General features: G+C 42.9%; 1 long non-coding RNA gene and 1 other non-coding gene across 2 annotated transcripts in view; both read left to right on the top strand.

The window, feature by feature from the left end:
• The window catches only part of LOC126145889 (uncharacterized), a 1192902-nt gene that overhangs the window by 1094603 nt on the left and 76787 nt on the right, over nt 1–21512 (top strand). The window lies entirely within an intron of this gene.
• On the top strand, nt 17962–18033 carry Trnap-agg (transfer RNA proline (anticodon AGG)). The gene has a single exon. It is a non-coding gene; the product is annotated as a tRNA-Pro (tRNA).

Genomic DNA, 21512 nt, shown 5'->3' with positions numbered 1-21512 from the left:
AAATATCTGGGCGTAACGTTGCAAAAGCGGTATGAGGTGGAACGAGCATGTGAGAACTGTGGTAGGGAAGGGGGATGGTCGATTGCGGTTTAGTGGGAGACTTTTAGGAAAGAGTGATTCACCTGTAAAAGAGACAGCATATAGGACGCTGATGCGACCTATTATTGAGTACTTCTTGAGTGTTTTGGATACGTACCAAGTCGGATGGAAGGAATACATCGAAGCAATTCAGGGGCGGGCTGCTAGATTTGTTACCGACAGGTTCGAACAACACATAAGCATTACGGAGATGTTTCGAGAACTCAAATGGGAATTTCTGGAGGGAAGGTGACTCTCTCTTCCGGATAACGCTATTGAGAAAATCCAGAGGATCGAAATTTGAAGCTGATTTGCGAATGGAGCACGAAACGAAATGACAAGTAGTGGTACAGGGTTCCCTCCGCCACGCACCGTACATTGTCTTACGGATTATCTATGTAGATGTAGACACTCGAAAAATCGCTCATCAAAAGCTTTGGTGTACTTCCTGTCAATCTAGAATCATGAAATTTGGAAAGGAGGTAGGGTTCACAGTAGAAGTAAAAGTAAGAATCAGAGAATTGTTAATTTGTCATTATATCACACAAAAATATTTCTTTTGTCACTTGTTATTCTATTTCAGACTTGAAATTAAAACATTCTCGAAACTCTTAGAATTTCAGTGACCGATATCTAGCCAGTATGAGTGCCGATAACAGGCAAAACTGGTAGAGGTTCTCGATTCCCGGGATGGATGAGCTGTCTACACACCCGTAATTAAGTTTGTAGGGAACCCTGACTTGCGCAACGCAGGCCTGTGTTATACGGTATTTCACCCCTTCGGTCTTCGTTGGCTGCAAAGGGAAACCATATATTCTTTTCCGACTGCCGTATGCGTTGGGACAGTCTGAATAGCTTCATAAACAAGTTGTCTGGCCGCTACAACAGCAGACCACACGCTGATTCCCTTCAAGCGACCCTTTTCTGAGCTACATTTGGTACAACAAGGCAGAAGTTTGCGAAACGAAGGGACGAGGGTCTGCGGCGCTGTTACCTTGTTACCATTTCATAAAGATCCACACACGTTATGTCGCTTATAGTCCTGTTTAAAGGCTCCTTACAGAATAAACTTTATTTGTCTAGATCACAAATTTATAAAGTGATCAAAGACACACACAAAATTTTTGTGTCTCTTTGTTGGTGAGCCAATCGCAACCTGAGGCCGCGTGCTGAGCTAACTACACAGCTACGTCCAGGGTCAGCATGCGCGGCTGAGCGCTGACCGAGGCAACACGGTGTTTTGACTGCTGTACTGCTTGTAATAAGAAACTGTGTATGGTTTTGTCACAGTTTTTTTTACGTAACTACGGCTGCCAAGATGTCTTTACATACCTGCTGCCCCACCATACATACTGCATTATCGCAACCTCCAAGGAGGTTGATAAATACTCAAGACATTCGAACCAGTTACAGTATCCAGAAATAATCTTTTACTCTGGAGCGGAGTGTGCATTGTTTAGAAACTTACTGTCAGATTAGAAATGGGCTGGACTGAGGCTCAAGCTTTGATTCACATGCTTCAATTGCTTTGGCAGGTAGCACAGAGGTACTGGCAGAAGTGAAGTTGTGCTGTCGGGTCGTAAGTCGTTCTCGGAAAGTTCAGTCTGTAAGGCTGTTGCTAAGTCATTTCTCCACAATATCCTTTCTTCCAGGAGTGCTGGTCCGACAAAATGTGTAGGAGATCTCCTTTGATGTCTGGAAGTTAGCAGAGAGGTACTTGTGAAAGTAAAGCGTAAAAGTGCTTCGAGAGCCGTGCTTGGACAGCTCAGCTGGAAAGAGCAATAGCTTACGAAAGACAAACTTCCCAGTCAGAGTCCCATTCCAGCACACAGTTTTAATTTGTGAAGGAGCTGCCAAGGTTCAGTCAATTTGCAGGTTCTTGTATGTAAAAAACCGGATGCACACGTTCGAATAAAGGTACGTTTGTTACGGAGAGATCATGAATCAGGTGGGCTGTAAATATCTCCCACAAGAGAATTTCCCCACCACCTATTAAAATGGTGCCCTGTGGTTAATCAAGATATCTCCTCTTGATATGGCGTTTAACATACTGGTACCCTATCTACAACAGCATGTACTGACATGATTGCGACTCATCGACAATGGAGACTTTTCCCACACTTCGAACATTTAGCAATGGCGTTCTTGTGCTCACGCTAATGTCTGAGCCCTATAACTGGCAGTGGGGAAGGGCAGAAATAGAGTGGTTGTAATGCAGAAAGGTATTCGGTCCTGATCGCTGGATAACTCCATATTTATATTCTGAAGAGGCGGTGACATGCCGAACTGTGCACTTGGAGCGTTATCGTGGTTACCTCTTTACTAGGCAGCATGGCACCGCAACATTCACGCACCGTACCTACAGAAAAAAGTCTTAATAATCAGGCAGGAGGATTTTACGCAGTACGATTTAGTTTATGTGAGGAGAGGCAAATGAGGAAGTAAAAATTTCATTAGAAGCTGTGCCAGAGAAGATTGCAGGCACCGATAGCTATTCCAGTCGCATAGTGAAGAGAATAAATGGGGAGAGGAGAAACACAGCTGCAAGGACTTCCAAAGGCTACAATACTGCAGAAAATATACGGAAGAAGGTGATGAAAATTCTGTGTTTAAGTAATCTCGGTAAGCTGGTTGTCTTCGGAATGACACATTCATTCCAAGTAAAAAAAAAAAAACGCACCACGAAGGAATTACCCGAATGGTATCGATATCGGTAGATGTGACGTACACTCAAGAAAAACATATCATTACAATTTCAGGAAAATTTGGTTCTTTATTCAAGAGAAAGAGCTTAAAAAATTGAGCAAGTCAGTAATGCGTTAATCCATCTCTGGCCCTCAAGCATCCAGTTATTCCACTTCACATTGATTGATACAGTAGTTGGATGTCCTCCTGAGGGATATTGTGCCAAATTCTGTCCAATTGGCGCGTTAGATCGTCAAAATCCCGAGATGGTTGAAAGGCCCTGCCCATAATGCTCCAAACATTCTCAATTGGGGAAAGATCTAGCAACCTTGCCGTCGGATAACAACCAAAGGCGTCCTGCTATGAAAAGAAATGTCACCCCAGACCATCTCTGCTGATCGTCGGGCCATATGGCGGGCGATAGTCAGGTTGGTATCTTACAGCTGTCCAGGGCGTCTCCGGACATGTCTTCGGCCTGGAATCTCATTGACTGGAGTTGAATTATCATCAGTGACGAGTCTCTCTTCACACTGAGCCCTCGAGACCAGCGAAGACGTGTCTGGAGACGCCTCAGACAACGGTTTGTTTCTCTTTCTGGTATATCATCCTGGGCTTAGATTTGAGCAAGGTACTGCCTGCCCGCACATGGCGAGAGTTTCTACTGCTTGTCTTGGTGCTTTCGAAACCCTACCATGGCCAGCAAGGTCGTCGGACCTCTGCCCAATTGAGAACATTTTGAGCATTAAGAGCATGGTCTTCCAACTAGTTTGGGATTTTGAGAATTTAACGCGTCAGTTGGTCACAATTTGGCACGATATCCCTCAGGAGAACATTTAAAAACTCTATTAATTAATTCCAAGCCGAGTAACTGAAGGGCTACTGGTGGACCAAGGCGTTATTATTTCTGAATCCCTTTCTCTTGAATAAAACATTTTTTCTAAAATTGTACTCATTTGTTTGTCTGTACATGTACATCACATCTAGTGATTTCCCTCCCTTTCGAATAATTCCTTCGTTTTTTCCCCATTCTTAAAATGTACGTATTTAGGCTGGAAGACTGTTTCAGTCACAGGGACCTCGACATGTACGTACACAACACACCAGCATGTAGGCCAAGGGTAACGTTGCAGCATAGGGACGAGAGTAGCAGACGGATCAGCAGCAGCAAGGAAGGGTGGGAGGTCTGCCAGCTGTGTCGGCAACTGCTGAGGCGTCTTCAGATGAACTGGAGTTAAATTTGTGATATTTTGGAGATCGTTTTGATATTCTCGTGTTATTCTGGTTATTCATATGTATATTGTTATGTCCGCGTGGTTGATTTTCATTGTCATTAAGGGTTAGTTATATTGCGGTTACATGAAACTTACGAACCTAAGCTCACAAAGTGACACTACCCACAATTTGAAGGTAATTATACATTTTACACTACTCGCCATTAAAATTGCTACACCACGAAGACGGTTAGCGACACCTACAACGTACTGACATGAGGAAAGTTACCAACCAATTTCTCTAACACAAACTGCAGTTGACCGGCGTTGCCTGGTGAAACATTGCTGTGATGCCTCGTCTAAGGAGGAGAAATGCGTACCAACACATTTCCGACTTTGATAAAGATCGGATTGTCGGCCGAAGTGGCCGTGCGGTTAAAGGCGCTGCAGTCTGGAACCGCAAGTCCGCTACGGTCGCAGGTTCGAATCCTGCCTCGGGCATGGATGTTTGTGATGTCCTTAGGTTAGTTAGGTTTAACTAGTTCTAAGTTCTAGGGGACTAATGACCTCAGAAGTTGAGTCCCATGGTGCTCAGAGCCATTTGAACCATTTGAACCATAAAGATCGGATTGTAGCCTATCGCGATTGCGGTTTATCGTATCGCGACATTGCTGCTCGCATTGGTCGAGATCTAAAGACTGTTAGCAGAGTATGGAATCGTTGGGTTCAGGAGGGTAATACGGAACGCCGTGCTGGATCCCAACAGCCTCGTATCACTAGCAGTCGAGATGACAGGCATCTTATCCGCATGGCTGGAACGGATCGTGCAGCCACGTCTCGATTCCTGAGTCAATAGATGGGAACGTTTGCAAGACAACAACCATCTGCACGAACGGTTCGACGACGTTTGCAGCAGCATAGACTATCAGCTCCGAGACCATGGCTGCAGTTACCCTTGACGCTGCATCACAGACAGGAGCGTCTGCGATTGTGTAGTCGACGACGAACCTGGGTGCACGAATGGCAAAACGTCATCTTTTCGCATAAATCCAGGTTCTGTTTACAGCATCGTGATGGTCGCATCCGTGTTTGGCGACATCGCGGTGAATGCACATTGGAAGCGTGTATTCGTCATCGCCATACTGGCATATCACCCGCATGATGGTATGGTGTGCCATTGGTTACACGTCTCGGTCACCTCTTGTTCGCACTGACTGCACTTTGATCAGTGGACGCTACATTTCAGATGTGTTACGACCCGTAGCTCTACCCTTCATTCGATCCGTGCGAAACCGTACATTTCAGCAGGATAATGCACGACCGCATGTTGCAAGTCCTGTACGGGCCTTTTGAAACGTCTCCTTAGAAAAATTATTGAATTACTGTGCTGGTAAACACCTTACGTTATTTGATTTTCAAACAGCTGAGCAAAACTGAACGTACTCAGACGTTTCTCTCTTTACTTATTTTGATCATCACTAAACTGAAACACAATATTTTTAGCGCAACGCAATCTGACTTTCAAAAATCCCTGCAAAAGAACGGCCCTGACTAACAATAACGTATACCTTTCATGAATCACTTACCTCACAAAAATCTTCGAACTACTGCAATACATCGAGTGCCAATACTGCCAGCTAAATAAAAGATTCTAACTACTGAAGTCATTTGCTAACTATGCCTACTGATAGGCATAGTTAGCAAATGAAGGATTTTGATAGAGAACAAACAATGTATTTACCTTAATAGTGTTCAAAAGTACATATAATCAGTTCATGACATCCAGTCTTACACGTCCAGATCATCCGCTCTCAAAACTCCGCCATCTCTCTCCCCACATCCACCACTGCTGGCGGCTCACCTCCAACTGCGCAACGCTACGCATTGTTCACATCCAGCTGCCCAACACTACAATAGCAAACAACAATGCAAACCAGCCACGGGCTTCACACAGCACAGCCAGTGATTTTCCTACAGAGCGCTACGTGGCGTTACCAATAAAAAAGCCCAAACAGCCTACTTACGCTTTCTGGATACAGAAAATGTTCGACTTCTGTCCTGGCCAGCACATTTCTTGGATTTCTCACCAACTGAAAACGTGTGGTCAATGGTGGCCGAGCAACTCGCTCGTCACAATACGCCAGTCACTACTCTTGATGAACTGTGGTATCGTGTTGAAGCTCCCTGGGCAACTGTACCTGTACACGCCATCCAAGCTCTGTTTGACTCAATGCCCAGTCGTATCAAGGCCCTTATTACGGCCTGAGGTGGTTGTTCTGGGTACTGATTTGACAGGATATATGAACCCAAAGTGCGTGAAAATGTAATGATATGTCAGTTGTAGTATAATATATTTGTCCAATGAATACTCGTTTATCATCTGCATTTCTTCTTGGTGTAGCAATTTTAATGGCCAGTAGTGTAATTTAGATGGACTGATATGACGTACTGGACTATGGATGTTATTGGCGGTCATTTCTGGTTAGGGTGCTACACTGGTTGCCTGGAACCCTCAGTCTTTGCCAGTGACGCTGAGCTGACTCATTATGGCGATAGGTTAGTTTTAGGATAAGTTAAGTTGGAGGTAAACTTATATTACGTTCGGTTTTTGTTTATAATTGTTTTTGTTAATTTCTTCATCACGTCTGTTTGTTTAAAAGCCTGGTTGCGAATTTTAAGTACCACAAAGGGCCTGCTTTAGCCAGTAAATAGTGAATCAATCGATATCTGAAAAAATAAATAAATTTAAAAATATAGCACTTGGATGGACAAAGGAACGGGCGTTCACTGTGGCTTGCTGGAAAGTTGGTGACACTGAAATAGGTTTATATCTTTAATATCATCCGAAACGAAGTGAACCGTGTCTTCAGCGACGAGTACAGGACAAAAGGGGGGGGGGGGGGTCTTAAGAAACTAAAGAAAGGAACAGATAAGCTAATGTATAGTTGAGAAAAGAGCTATGAAAGTCGGGGCAATAGAACAATGACCTGAAACTTAACTTACCACGTGCTGTACGTTCTGGTACGAAGTCATTACTGTGATAAACGTTACGATTCTATAACGTCGAATTTGCCTCGTGAGTAAGATGGCGCAGCTCTTAGATGACGGGCTAGGGCGACGCGGAAGTAAATCCTAGAGGACAGTCTGTTAAAGTCGAGAACAGAGGGCGCCAGCTGAGCTGAACTTGGACGACCCGCGTCGTTAACACCAAAGCACTAAAACGCTCGCAAGGAAGACGTGCATAATTGAAAGGGTAGTAGCGCTTAAAGCAACGGGACCTAAGTAAGGCAGCGCACCAGCTGCAACACTAAAGACGCTGACTCCATTACCAGTGTCTGGGGACGAAGTAAAATTGGCCGCTCTTTTGTATTTAACAATCTTTTCATGCAGCTGTGTCTCGCAGTTCGATTTTATCGTTTGGCAGCGTGCAGACCATTAAAGTTACGGAACGGTTGCTTGATTCTTCAGAAGTGCTCCAATGATTCTTTCATATTCTATGACGTTTGCTGTCCGCTATTCACATGATCTGTTTTTCGATTTAAAGATGTCACATTCATACGCTGAGTTCGCTAGACATGAAGAGAAACTCACATTGCTTTTTTCGCGAGATCCTTGTACTGTTTTTCCCGTAGTATCACTGCTGTTAACGTCACAATAAATATTTTATTGATCTTTTTTAAAAAAGTCTGTGTGAACTGGATGGTGTGGTTGCCGTATATTACTCATTCTTAGCGTTCCGCACTTTGATGTATATATAAAGATTGGAAAGCCTGGAATTCTATTATAGAGGTGCACCATGCAAGTAGCAAATTCACCACTGTACCATAAAAAACAACGGTACACATCTGCTATTCGAACACGCGAAATCTACAAAATCTACAAAACTGAACGTGTTGCGGCACGATAGAGAAAGACGTCCCAGATGCTGTGTTGTTGTGGTCTTCAGTCCGAAGACTGATTACAGGCAATTCACCAAGCTAGTGTGTTCTGTGCAAGACTTGGCAGGTATGCGTAGCTATTGAAACCAACATCTGCTTGAACCTGCCTACTGCAATCATTCCTTGTTCCTCCTCTACAACTTTTACTCCTCACACATCACTCCGTTACCAAACTGACTACTCCTTGGTAGCCCAGGGTGTATGCAATCAACCTGCCTCTCCTCGTACTCAACGTACATAAAATATTTCTTTTCTCCTCAACTTGCTTCGGTACCTGTTTACCAGTTATCCATCTAATCTTCAGCATATTTCTGAGACACCAGATATCAAAAGCTGGTACTCTCTTCTTGTCTGCAATGTTTATCGTCCATTTTTCACTACCTTAGAAGACCTTCATGCAGCTGTGTCTCGCAGTTCGATTTTATCGTTTGGCAGCGTGCAGACCATTAAAGTTACGGAACGGTTGCTTGATTCTTCAGAAGAGCTCCAACGATTCTTTCATATTCTATGACGTTTGCTGTCCGCTATTTACATGATCTTTTTTTCGAATACCTTCAGAACAGACTTTCTAACACTTAATTTTGTATTAGCTGTTATCAAATTTATGTTATTCAGAAATGCTTCTCTTGAACTCAGCCTTGTACTGGCGAGCGCGTTTTCACCACGCACAAATGTTTCTGCTTGCTTTTGTTTACTATTTGTTCAATTTATAGGTTGAGCAAAGTGAGGAATAAACTCCAACACTGTCTCATTCCCTTCTCAATTATTGTCTCCCTTTCTTGTAATTCCACTCTTATAATTTCAGTCTGGTTTTTGTGCTAGTTGTAGATAACATACCACAAGTTTTATTTTATTCCTGCTTCCTTCAGAGAGTATTCACGTCAATATTGTAATTATTCTGCAAAGATACACTTGCTGCAAATGTAGGTTTGTGTTTCTTCAGTCTATCTTCTAAGATAAGTCGTTGTGTGCGTACTGTCTCACATGTTCCTTCATTTCTTCAGAATACACACTCTATGACATGACAATATCCTGTTCCAGTTACCACTATGCTGAATAATGTGAATGGGTCGTAACAGTATTCAAAGCCCAGGAAGAAGACAGCACTGAATTAGAAGCTCGATTATACAGGGTTCGAAGCCCACAGCCTGCAACAGAACTCCGATCACTCGGTTCCAGCAAAAGTCGAAAGTGTACTTAAGCCCGTTACACATAAACTGCAAAGCTTAGATAACTGCGATCCGTAACATGTAACTTCCAGTGGATTTTCTTATGAACATACCCATGCAAGGGATAGGTAAACTCTGCTTCGTTTATTGATTTCCCCTTCATTCATTATTAATAGAATTTTGGTTAGCGTTTAGCTTGTATTATATTGTATCTAAATTTAGCAAAAGTCAGTTCATAGAGACTGGTACTTTGAAAAAAAGTATTTGCATGTATAGTGTTAAAGAGTCTGCATTAAACTTTCTTGTAACTGTGATTATTGTACGCCAGCCGCTATGGCCGAGCGGTTCTAGGCGCTTCAGTCCGGAACCTCGCTGCTGCTACGGTCGCAGGTTCGAATCCTGCCTCGGGCATTGATGTTTGTGATGTCCTTAGGTTAGTTAGGTTTAAGTAGTTCTAAGTCTAGAGGACTGATGACCGCAGGTGTTAAGTCCCATAGTGCTTCGATCCATTTGAACCATTTTTTGATTATTTTACTTCCTTGTAAATGTAGTTCCAGATTTTTTATGCAGTTGTATACCAAGAACAACATTGATTCAGTATTGATCTCTGTATTTCACACATTCCGCTTAATCCCCACTCTGAAGACGCTGATTCACTACGTACACTGACAGAGTTTCGCAATCCAACGCTCTACACTCTTCTGGTTCAGGCCTGGCCAGGATTTGCGCTCCCACGAAACACTCGCGCTCCTCGCGCGCAGATGAGGCTGTTTGCTCAACACTCCGGCTTCCCCCACCACTGCGCAGTTCCCAGCAGCTGCGTGAGTGAGACGCCCCTATGCCGAAGGGTACACGCGCGGGGAACTTACGAAGACGTGTCTGCAATGCGATGCAACGCAACTACTTTTAAAAGGCGAATATTGCAGCACTCTTTCATAAGCAGGGGTTTATCATGTGTGTTCATTTTCAACTTTCGTTTTTTCTGCTAAAACAATAACTTTTAATACTTCATTAAATAAGAACAGTAGATAATGTTAATATGGTGATTGCAACTGCAAAACCCTACATATACAGGCATTAAACATTAAAATACAATGCTCACACACACACACACACACACACACACACACACACACACATATATATATATATATATATATATATATATATATATATATATATGCATTTTAATTTTAGAAATATATAATATATCTGGAACTATGCTTCATGATACAAGCACATGGAGTTACGCAAATTAAAATCTTAAAATCTGTTAAACCTTAACGTTAGCTGTGCTTTGTCAGTTTCGTAACAGAAGAAAATACCTTCGTACACATGTGTCGAAACAAACATTGAAATAAGTTTAGCAGTTTGTCTGTGCAGTCGAGGATTTTGCTCTTGGGGTCACATTTTATGAAAGTCTTGCAAATTCTTGGATTGGACAAACAGGCCATTTAGTTGCATGCTATACTGTGTGTCTGTCAGCTCGAGATGGAAGTGATGAGGTATATCAGCAGCCAAAGGTGAGAACAGTCTGACAAATAAATCGAAATCCAGTCCCAGTCGTGCGCTGTATGGGAATCTCTTTGACTAATCACGACGAAATATTTCAGTTACTCAAAGATAGTTATGTGTGGACGACAAATAGATGCCTTGAATTCCAGGAAACGTCCCATGTCATGAACTTCAAGCTGAGTTTTCTATATGACTACTTTTTGTTCGATAGCGTCACACTTGTACGCCATATCTGTTACCAAATAATTCTCCCGTTGGCCTAAGACCCTTGATGAATTCAAATAATTGATAATGTCGACCACAAAAGATTTGTCACCATTCTACTTGCCGTTCACTGAGATATTTCCCCAATGGCCACCTTTCTCTGCTGATCCCCAGAAAACAAGCGCATCATACCGCTTTTATGGCTGGTGTTGTCATGATATTGCAGTACGTTATCCAGATCGTAATGGTGTGATGGCATATTTAGCAATTTTCATGCCGTTTAAATGATACAGGAGGCAAGGAAATTCCCGTTCTGCATTGAATTATGTGGCTGCTATTTTTTTTCTTTTTGGCCAAGTGTATAGACTCCATACTGTTCCTAACGCAGAACGTAAATCTAATTTAATGCATGTAGTATTGCCAGCAAAGTGCTTTGAATGAGTCCGGCTGCAGCCTCTATTTGCCTGTTCCTCTTCAACTCTCAGCTGCAGTCGCCACTGCGTTCGGAGCGCTAGACAGGGGCTCGGCGGAGAGCACCTGCGCTCGCTTAACGTTGTTTGGTCAGGCCTGTTCTAGCTGGAATGCTATCAATTAGTAACCAGGTTCCTAACACTATCCTATTTGATTTTCTCGCCGACATTACCGTGAATAACACAACTGAATGCCTTATAAAAGTCCAGGAAATACACTTCTCCATGGCTGTGACATTTAAATTTTGATTTATTCGTTTTTTAAACAAAAAATCGGATGTTCCAACATCCTATCCGAAAATAAAATTGGGAGCAACTAAGTATCCCAGTATGGCAGATGTTTGTTTCTGTTCTTGGGTACATTGTCTTGGAGAAAGAAATAAGCAACTACTGATTGAATCAAATATGGATTTCACAAAATGGTACAGGATCCTGCCATGCTCAACATACTTTGACAATTGTAGCTTTAAAGTGATCATATCTTACCAGCCAGATTTGTAAAGTTTCCAAAATCAGAGCAGGATTCACACTTGGGCTGCAACACGTGGAAGTGCCAAGCATAGTCATCACGAACAAGTAAGAACACGCTCTTAATCTAAAGTTTCATTCACCTCTCCCTAACTCGCACTCTATTAAAGGTACAAAGATGAAAATAATATCAGTGCGTTCTTTTGACAAAGCATTTGTAATGGCATTACCGGAATTCTTCCTGCTGTAAACTGCACTACACATAAGTAATTATGTCTTAAGAGTAAACCATATTTTCACCTGTTACAAAACTGAAGCCCTTTACATCTTTAATACAGAATGATTAGGATCCAAGCTGAAACTAATGCTCTACTTGCGAGCTCAAGAGCTGGACGAACACGAGCACTGTTTTATTAAGCGAAAAAGATTGCTGGTGTTATTTACTAGCTCTTACTTTTCAATAAGACTGCTTATTTCTAAAGTAATAAATATTGCCTAAAATTTCTGTCTATTAATTAAGGGCAGACAAAGTATCTCTAAAGTTCTCAACGATAAAAAGGCGAACAGCAACACAAAAGAGTACAACACAGTATATCAGTCGTGACGTTTCAAGCAAAGTGGGAGGTTTGTTTGGCTGTACTTATGGTAAAGCTAACACCAGGAAGAGTTTTCTGTCAACAATAGTCACGTGTGATCTTGAGTCTTCTCGCCGAACCAGCTGTTTGTGTTACTCTCGCGTGACGAGCCGGGTGGTGTCGTCTGTGTAAAACGATATTTCGACAGCGCACCTTGCGTCATCTTCAAGTGACACCTGAAGACTGAGTGTTTGTGCTACATCGTGCCTCCTTCAACGCTTCCGACTCCTTCCCTCACTACGCGGCCGCACGGCGCGTTGCGTGGAGTAGTGGTGGGGGTGGGGAAGGGGCGACGCTTTCGCCAGAAGCCGGGAGTGAACTCCAGTCCCTCAGGGCTTCTGCCGCTGCGTCGGACGCGGAAGTGTCTCTTGACCCACGTTGTGACTTCCGGTGGCTCAGTGCTGGCTCTCACGCTTTACTGACAGTGAAGCAACTTACAGTGGAGCTACTGTCTACTGATCAGGCCGTCGGCTACTCGTACTTCAACAGTCTCGTTTAGAACACAGTGTCAAAGCTACGAGGTCTTTTGATCATACTTCACTGGTCCCCTGTAGCTATGCGATGCTCTGCGGTGGCGGAATTCATTAGATGCTTCAGTTCGGTGTGCCGCCTAAGCTCCTGGCACCTTTCTTAAACTGTCCAAACAATATGCCCGACGTATACATTACGGCATTTGCACGGAATACGCTAAACATCTCGTTTACGGAGGCCGAAGGCATCGTTCACTGTACCTAATAGTACAACCGGTTTCGGAAGTGAACAGACAATGCATTTAATGTTACAGCTATTGAAGATTCTGCTGATTTTGTTCGGTATTTTACTGCCGTATGACTCATGGGCTATTATCTTATCATCCTCGTCGTGTTCTATTTTTCTGGGCCTGTACCTTCTGCCTGAAAGCACTTGGGGTTTGCCTCTCACCGTATACGTTCCTCTGAAACACGTCCTTAAGGTGATTGAGCTCCCTAGGTCCCTTTGTCCGGTTTTGCACGGGCCCTGTGGACCAGGATACGTAGCACACCCTCACACTGTGAACGATGAGGCAGCTGAAGACGTGGAGATACAAATCAGTGTGGGTGGCTTTCCTGTACACTCTGTGTCCCATAGTGCCGTACGATTTGCACATTACTAGTACAGCGTTAATGCGAATGACAGATAGAGGGGGAACGCTGCCACAGTGACCGTCACTAAACTAACAACCAAATGCGGCGAACGCAGTCAGTGGCCAGTGCAACACAGGCACTCCTCCTTCGTACATTCCCTCCTTTGTGTTAGCACCGATGACGTGTAGCTGTGCGCATTTCTACCGGAAATGCATGTCACGCGAGAGGCCTATGAATATGCTATGTGCCAAGGTAGAACACCGAGATTCTGTAATGGTTTCGAATGGCTCGGAGCACTATGGGACTTAACATCTGAGGTCATCAGTCCCCTAGAACTTAGAAATACTTAAACCTAACTAACCTAAGGACATCACACACATCCATGCCCGAGACAGGATTCGAACCTACGACCGTAGCAGCAGCGCGGTTCCGGCGTAGAACCGCTGGGCCACAGCAGCCCGCTGTAATGATTTCACCAACCCGATGCCTTGTAAAGATGTCCTTGTCCCAGTGTGGGTGTAGCCCTTAGGTCGTGAATAGGTTTTTCTTGAGATGAGACTGTAAGAAATTAATGAGATACCTAAGGCTCTGAACTGTATGAAATGATCTGTCAAATTTCAGTTTGGGACATCAGATGCTTTTCTGTTTATCATACGAATCACGTTCCATACAAAGCATCGAATTATAGACAATGTATTGTCAAAAAGCGTGCCCGCATCTCGTGGTCGTGCGGTAGCGTTCTCGCTTCCCACGCCCGGGTTCCCGGGTTCCCGGGTTCGATTCCCGGCGGGGCCAGGGATTTTCTCTGCCTCGTGATGGCTGGGTGTTGTGTGCTGTCCTTAGGTTAGTTAGGTTTAAGTAGTTCTAAGTTCTAGGGGACTTATGACCACAGCAGTTGAGTCCCATAGTGCTCAGAGCCATTTGAACCATTTTTTTTTCAAAAAGCGTACCTACAAAATCACTCGTATCCCACTCCATACTAGAAACACTAATAGGTCTTGTACATTAAGTACCTTGGAGAAATTACATTCACAAAAGTAAGGTTCTCTCTGCTCAACATGCAGAGTCGCTATTACTTAATACCATTCTATACCGCGCACAACTAAGATCTTAATCGTGCGGCACATAACGCGAAATGTACCTTATGGCCCTCCCTGACAGACTGAAGAGGTCAGCCCGGATCACTTCGCTTGCCGCGCACTTTTTGCGGGAGCCGAAGGTGCAGGAAGTGCTCCGTGAGGATACTGTTAATCTAAAGCTAATGAAAACCGTTATACAAATATCTGAAATAAGTGGATGATAGGTCAGTTGGTATGATTGATAATTAAACCTGGATGATACTTTATAAAAGATTAATAAATGAGCTTAAGAGATTTGGCATATGGCTCTGTAGTGCCAGCCTATCAGATTATTCTCATACTAAACTGGAGCATATGCTCACGGATATGGTACTCAATGTACCACCTCTTGCCTGCGTTTCATTCCACTTCTGATGTCGTACCACTTCTGATGCACTCTCAACCTAAGTATGAAGTTAAGCTTCAGCTCTTATGGCTCCAAAGCCAGAAATATCACATTACGGTGTCCAAAAAGGGATTTCGCCGTTTTTTTTCCACCTCCATAGAGAATCTGATGCTGGGATGCAGAGAGTTGAGAGATTCGAGAAATACCTGAAACCTTTGTCTCTTGTAGGCACACCACAACGGTTTCACAAGCACATCTTAAAAAGCATGTGAGCCTCCATGTAGCTTTCTCGGAGCTTTGTCTTCGACATCCACCATGAATGCGTTTGCCACATCAGCGTGACAGTGGGCACCCCAAGGTGACGACAACCGTTTGCTTGTAACAGTCGCCGCTGACGAGAAGGAATGTAGATGTGAGGACGAATTCGAAGAGGTTAGTCATTGTTGCGTTAGATTTTTCCATTATCAGCTAGACGGAATCGGCATGGGGCACTTCCGTGAAAAGGAAAATGACATTAAAGCTCACCATAAGTTCCTGGTTGCGAACGCGAAGTTCTTGCAGCAGCTGAATGAAATGAGGCGCTGAGAATTGTAAGGGCCTAAAGACACCATTACCTTATTTTAGATTATGTATGCATACTCTTGACATCTGCTGACCTTTATGATGAACCAACTTCCTTTATATCTGTAGCCCCACACTGTATATATGAACATTCATGAAAGGCTGTCCCATTAATATCATGAAAATTCCTTTCCATATGGGCCCAAAGCACAAAGCACAATTTTGTTGTTCTGCCCTGCTCAATAGTTATCTAGGTTTGCCAACATAATTTAGTGTCTACATCAGGTATGTAGCACTAGTATTTCGTAATCGGAGGTGTATCAGCAGTTTTATCTGAATCTCCAGCCACAGAATGTTCTTAATGAAAATGGTGATAACGAGGACCATGAAGCGTTGCAATAGGTCATAACTGTGTGTGTGTGTGTGTGTGTGTGTGTGTGTGTGTGTGTCTGTGTTACATCCAGTATCTCTTCTTTACGTTTTGATTCTAGTTAATTACAAACCTTACAACTGTCAAAAGACTCTACTGTCAGTAGTCTTTGTATGTAAATTTTGTGAATTAAAATTGATAATAAATGTAATTTAAATATTAATTAATATTTCATAACATAAAGTGGGAATATTATTTTTTTCATATGAATTTTAGGGCACAGAGACTTCGTAAAAAACCGTTCAGGCTTATGAGACTAGTGGTTTGTCTGTAAGTCTGATTTTCAGAAACATTTATCTTTCTCGAAACTTTGTTTCTGTGCTTTGAACCTTTATGGTTCTCAGCGCCTCAAATGTATAGAGTTCCTGATGTTTGACCATCTGGTACGTAAGTATACATACTGCGGTTACAATATACTGTGATCGAAGCTTTTCTATGATTTCCTTCTGCAGGGACTTGCGCTGAAGCTCGATCGTCTTCCTTTTTACACTGTTGTCCGGGTTTCCTTTTAATTACCTCTATGCTGTATCCTCGAGTAAATTGTACGTTTTGTGATTGTACCCTGACAGTGAAACTTCCTTCGTCTGCAGGCAGAATGCCTCTTGCAGGATCATTCTGTAGCACTCGAATGGCAGGTCTTTGCGCTTTCTGGGTGTGTATTTCCGGTAGAATGGCGGCACGTTTCCCGACGTATCCCTTCCCCGTTCTGCTGCACCGCCAAGGCTATACGGCTTACCGAAAATTTACAAATAACTTATTCCTCCACGGCCTATTGATGCGTAGCCTACAGAGATGCATTGGCTACAAACTGCAATTTCGTTCGCCGTTATCGGTTACCAATTAAGCGTCACATAAAGATAAAGATATGTATCTATCTGTCAGTAACGGAGTTAATTAAGTGCATTTATCAACACCGAAAAAGAAGCACCACGATGTCTGTATCTACAAACATAAGCGTAATCTGCAGACCACTGTTAATTGCATGGCAGTGAGTACTTAGCGCTTTACCAGCATTTCTGTGTCGCTCCATCGTGAATCAAACCTCTGAGCACTCGGAGCGGCATTCTTTGTATTGCTTGTCCTAGGTCTATTTGGCATGAGTCTGTCACACTAGGGCAACATTCTAAGATGGGGGGTACAGCTGTTTCGTCAACAGTCTCGTTTAGAGACTACGAATTCCCGGTACTCTGCCAGTGACCAGAAGTCAACAGCTTGCTTTACCTGCATCTAAGCCTTTGTGATCATTTCATTATCCATATCAATTATTACATCCAAATATTTGTAGGAGTTGACTGGTTCCAGCTATGAGTGATACTCTAGTCATAGGATAGTACCTTTCCGTGTTTTCTAAAGGGCACACTTTTACCTTTCTGTACATTTAAAGAAAGTTGCAAATCTTTAATCATAGAATGCTGTTTTTCACCTCCGGTATTTGCGTTATTGCTGATATTTGTTTTGTTGGCATTACGCTATAATCCAAGGCATAATTTTCTGCCAATATTTGTACCACTTTGAAATCTACATGGACAGCAAAGATACGAACATAGTTCCTTTGAGTATGCCTACATTCATCTCTAAATATGTCGATGAGTGTCAGTTCGAGGGTAACAGGCTGCGTCCTTCCTAGCAATATGTCGTCAGTCGAATCACAATTTTTGTTTGATACTCCATATTACCGTAGTTATGTTAGTAAATGTTGGTGTGATAAAGAGTCAAGTGCTCTTAAGAAGTCAGGAAATGTTGCATCCGCCTTAATGCATCACTTTCAGGATATTCAGCGAGTTGGCAATCGCACAGTTAACGATTTCGGAACTCATGCTGGATGTGCTACACTAGCCGCTCTGTGTCGAAATCTCGCTGATGTCCTTGCAACGTTGATCAACAAGGAGGCCCGATGCTTCGGATAAGGCGCTGCGTGCCTGTCTCCTTGCAGCGTGCTTGGCTTTTATCGCCACTAACACGTTTGCTCGGCCAACCGGACAGAACCGGTTCCGTTGAGAAAACACTCAGCAAAAGCCCACCCACATCGTGGCTCGTTGGTCTAGGGGTATGATTCTCGCTTAGGGTGCGAGAGGTCCCGGGTTCAAATCCCGGACGAGCCCACTTTTTATTGAATCATAGTAATGTTAAACAATTATCATGTATGTTAAGTAATTCTTCTCGTATACGTATAATCCTGAAACACCTTGCGACAGGAAATCTTTGGATATGGTTTCTTTAACTGTTTAGCCTGGATTGGTCTGACACAGTTGTAGTATTTCAGGCGCTGATGAAAGCGTATTATCGCACGATACTGCCCTTCGTTTTGGCTCCTCTGCGGTATGCTACGGTACTGCGATACGTGGATTTAGGGGAGAGGTAGAGATAGATACATAGATAGATAGATAGATAGATAGATAGATAGAGAGAGAGAGAGAGAGAGAGAGAGAGAGAGAGAGAAACGGATCTTAGAAGTAACAGGGAGATGAGAGGAAGTTGATGCGTAAGAGGAAGAAGACGCCCCCAGTATTGGTAAACTAGAAGCTACTTCGTAATTTCTGGTTTGAGGAACAGCATGGTTTTACTACAGAACGCTGTCTAACGAGTAGAGCTACCTTTGCTTCTCTGAGACCGTTTTGTGTGAGTTTTGTTAAACATTTACACGTTGTTTTAATGTGTTACTGTATTGCTGCTGTGTTACCTATCGTTGATTTAATATCCAGGATGATTCAAAATGAATATACGGGTTTTAAGATTGTTTAGTGTTTATTACATTCAACTCGCAATTATAAATAATACGTCAAATGAAAGAGCAACTCAAACAATTTTTATGACAAGAGTTCAATGTGAGCACCATTCGCCGCACATCGAATCGACGGGCTTGTTGAAAAATCTTGATCAGTGTGTCTGGAGTAATTGTTGCAAGAATACTGTTTCTAAAGTCGGGTAGCCCAATTGGTTGCGGAGGGTCATACACGTGATCCTTTATGAACCCCCAAAGGCAGAAATTGCGTGGCGTCGGGTCGTGTGTGAACATGGAGGTGATGCAAAACAAGCTTTGTCATCCGGCCCCTTGCTGCCAATACGGCGGTCGGGTACAACGTCGCTGCGTGTGTTCACATTTCCACTCAGATGAGATGTCGATTCGTCACTGAAGACGACACGATCCAGTCAATCTTCATCGTCATGCAGCAACATTTCGTTTGCGGAGTTGGCACGGAAACTCTAGTGTGTGTGCTTTACAGGTTATAACAACTGCAAACGGCAAGGATGTAGTTGTAAGTGTATTCTTCACGACTCGTCTTCCGAACTTACTTCTTGGGGATAATCGTGCAAGACTCTCACTGCTTCAATACATTCTTCTGTCACCCTTACTTTTTCCATATTCCTCCCTTTGCACAAACAAAACTGTTTCAGATGCTCTTTCATTTGATGTATTTTTTTATAATCGTAAGTTCAATGGAATAAATGCTACAAAGCGTTAAAATCAGTAAATTCATTTGGTACACCCTGTTTTTTTTTCCGTTGGTACTTCGAGCTTAGTCGATCTGCGTACCTTGTGGCCGAGCGGTTCTAAGCGCTCCAGTCTGGAACCGTGCTGCTGCTACGGTCGGAGGTTCGAATCCTACCTCGGGCATGGATGTGTGTGATGTCCTTAGGTTATTTAGGTTTAAGTAGTTCTAAGTTCTAGGGGACTGACGACCTCAGATGTTAAGTCCCATAGTGCTTAGAGCCATTTGAACCATTTTTGAGTTCTAAGTTCTAGGGGACTGATGACCTCAGATGTTAAATCCCATAGTGCTCCGAGCCATTTGAACCATTTGAAACCATTACAGAATCTCGGTGTTCTGCCTTGGCACACAGCATACTCGTATTCATAGGCCTCTCGCGTGACATGCATTTCCGGTAGAGTATCCCCTCTATACAGTGAGAGTCTCTAAGTTTTCTGTCTCATAGTATGTACAAGAGTTTCGGTTCTGGGGTGGTACACAAGAGTAGTTATGGATTATCTTTTCAATAAATGTGTGGTCGATTCATATGTAATAAAACAACCCACATTTTAACTGCTATTCCAAGAAGCCTTCACAAGGTGACTCGTGTCAGTAAGGCGTACAACTGGAAGTTGAACGAGGAGCTGGCTTCAGTGTTCTCGTAAACTGTAAGTCGTATGTTAGAGCTCCATGTGTTACAGTTGTAAACGTGGCGTCGGTATTGGAATTTGAGTCCATATAAAAATACACTCAATTATATATACAAGATGTTTCCGTAAGAGCGTGAAAAATTGTAACAGGACATAGAGAATGCTCCACAGAACAGTTAGAGGTAGGGAACATGGGGTCGGAGAAGCCAGCTTAAGAAGATAACAGAAATAAAATCACATTACCGTCTACTTTTTATTTATATTAGTTGACTGCAAATACAGTCATTGACATAATGTACCACTTGTACTGTATCTTACAAAATGTGCTGAAACACGGCCATCAACCTCACTTCAAGCATGACATCAGCGAACAAGGTTCCGTCGCATCCTGAAAAATATCCCTAGTATGTTTCGAATCAGTAGTTGCAATTCTGGCAACTAATTCCATCTCCATATCCGATGGGATCTCATACACAAGTGACTTTAGATATTCCCATAGGAAATAATCAAGAGGATTCAGGTCAGTTGACCTCGCAGGCCATGGAGTAGGGCCTCCCCTTCCAACCCAGCGACCAGGACATACTGTACCGGTACTGCTCCATTGTATTGTACTGTACGTCTCTGAAAAGCACTGAGTAATGAACGGGTCTTTCGTTGATTCATAACACGTTCTGTTATGGGACAATGTGAATACGATAAAACAGGGCCACCTTATGGACAAGTAAAGTAAACAAAATCTGCATCATGACCTCCTAGTAATCAGGCTCGTCCTCCTTGTTTCCTTGCAGGAAATAAAGAATGTACATGTAAATAGACAGCATAGTACTTGTAAACCTGTAAGCATATTAGTTGTAAATAAGCTGGTAAACAGTACTGCTACACAAAGAGGCAGCGAAGTTTACTTCCATATATCCTTAAGCCTGCTTCTCCGACCCAAGGTTCCCTAAACCAAATTGTTCAGTGTAGTGTTCTCTCTGTCCTCTTACATTTTTGCACGCTCTTGCCGGAACATCCTGTATACGAAAAACGAAATGATTCATAGGTGATATTAAAACTAGTTACTATTTTCGAGCTACGTAGAGATACGTATATCGTGAAATGGTATTCGTAGGCGAAGTGAGGTTAATTTCGTGAATATTCATCCCTGTCGTGAAACAGTCACGCTATGTTGAAGTAAGCAGTATCACTGAATGGACTGAACTAAATTAAATGCTTCCACAGGTGGTGAAAGAATTTTATCCAGTTACTTTGCACTTAGTGTGCATTGTAATAATCCGAGTATGTTGGGAAAACCTTTCACGAGAACCAGTTAGCGAACCTTCCGATTTGGCTGAAGTGTGTAAAGAAGACTAAACGGATGCTGTAAGCAAAATGCGTATCTTTAGATTGTGAACGGTATATATACTGACGTCAGTGCGATTGGAATTCGTGAAGTAATCATCATAAATGAGATTGCTTGTG

The sequence above is a fragment of the Schistocerca cancellata genome, chromosome 2, assembly GCF_023864275.1.
Source record: "Schistocerca cancellata isolate TAMUIC-IGC-003103 chromosome 2, iqSchCanc2.1, whole genome shotgun sequence".
Classification (NCBI taxonomy): Eukaryota; Metazoa; Arthropoda; class Insecta; order Orthoptera; family Acrididae; genus Schistocerca; species Schistocerca cancellata.
The sequence above is the reverse complement of the archived record's forward strand: the minus strand, read 5'-3'. Positions and strand labels throughout refer to the sequence as shown.